Below are 852 nucleotides of genomic sequence, written 5' to 3'. Positions count from 1 at the left end.
CCAATTATTTCCAGCACAGAGAAATCCTGCATAGCATGAAAAATGCGCCAAATAAAACTGTAACTTCAAAATGCGCCAAATAAAACTGTAACTTACATCATCGATCTCCGGAAATTAGGAGCATAACCGCAAGCCAAAGAAATTGGCAGCAACCGTTCGAGCATTGCCATATCGTTGCAGTACTTTCCGCCGTCCCCATAACCTCTTAACAATCATCAATACGCTCGACACCGATCCTGGTAAAAGATACTTCGCACATTTTTAACTCGTGATAAAATCACAGCACCCTCAAAAAGCATCTCACAAATCGCTTAAACAAAAATAGGTAAAAAGGAAAGAAGATTGTCGAGCGAACCATCGTTGATTATAAGGATCGTATGTTTTGAGGGTTTCGATAGCCACCTTCTTTAAACTATCATTAACCAATGGTAGAACACAAGCAACTGAGCAAGCCCGAAAGATCGCCACCATTCAAAGGCGCAATCTGCCACCCAATAAAAAAAAATCACGATTAGACAAATTTTTAGTAGAAAAGGGCAGAGAAAAGCAAAAGCGACTCGCGCGCAACCGCGGCTTCGCCTTTCTGAGCGGGAGGATGGCGCGAATGTTCATCCCGCGGCAGGTGACGACAATATTAGAATAAAGGGGAAATTTACATACCTACCAACATAGATCTTATGTATTTACAAATCTAACAATCAAATTTTAATATTACACCTATAACATGTTAGTGTCATGAAAAGTTATACTTTACTTTTAAAAACATTATAATTATGAATGCTCTTAATGTCTATTAAATATTTGTGTGGTATGCAAATAAATATTTTTGTTTAGTTGTTAGGTATGTGTTAG

At 38.0% G+C, this 852-nt stretch overlaps 1 long non-coding RNA gene across 1 annotated transcript; it reads right to left on the bottom strand.

Annotated features, from left to right (window-relative positions):
* Positions 1 to 630, bottom strand: LOC110034585. The gene is made up of 4 exons (XR_002295071.1): positions 569 to 630; positions 356 to 484; positions 97 to 236; positions 1 to 26 (listed from the first exon to the last, which is right to left on the bottom strand). It is a non-coding gene; the product is annotated as an uncharacterized LOC110034585 (long non-coding RNA).
* Positions 631 to 852: the final 222 nt, after the last annotated feature.

This window comes from Phalaenopsis equestris, unplaced genomic scaffold, assembly GCF_001263595.1.
Source record: "Phalaenopsis equestris unplaced genomic scaffold, ASM126359v1 Scaffold190753, whole genome shotgun sequence".
Lineage (NCBI taxonomy): Eukaryota > Viridiplantae > Streptophyta > Magnoliopsida > Asparagales > Orchidaceae > Phalaenopsis > Phalaenopsis equestris.
Note: the sequence above shows the minus strand (reverse complement) of the source record. Positions and strands in the feature narration are given on the sequence as shown.